Genomic DNA, 217 nt, shown 5'->3' on the forward strand with positions numbered 1-217 from the left:
CAGATTCGTGGGTCTCTAATAAGTCTGGCCACAGGGTCTCCCTGACCCCCACCCCTCTGGGCCTGGGCAGGAGCATATTATTATTTATTAAACTATTAACTTTTTGTGTTGGGGTGGGCAGGGAGGGGGAAAGGAGGTCTGGGTTTTTGTACAAAAATGTGAGAAACCTTTGTGAGATGGAGAAGGGGGAATTAAATTCGTCATACACATCCACTTA

Source organism: Bison bison, unplaced genomic scaffold (genome assembly GCF_000754665.1).
Source record: "Bison bison bison isolate TAMUID 2011002044 unplaced genomic scaffold, Bison_UMD1.0 scf7180017850463, whole genome shotgun sequence".
In the NCBI taxonomy this organism is placed as follows: domain Eukaryota; kingdom Metazoa; phylum Chordata; class Mammalia; order Artiodactyla; family Bovidae; genus Bison; species Bison bison.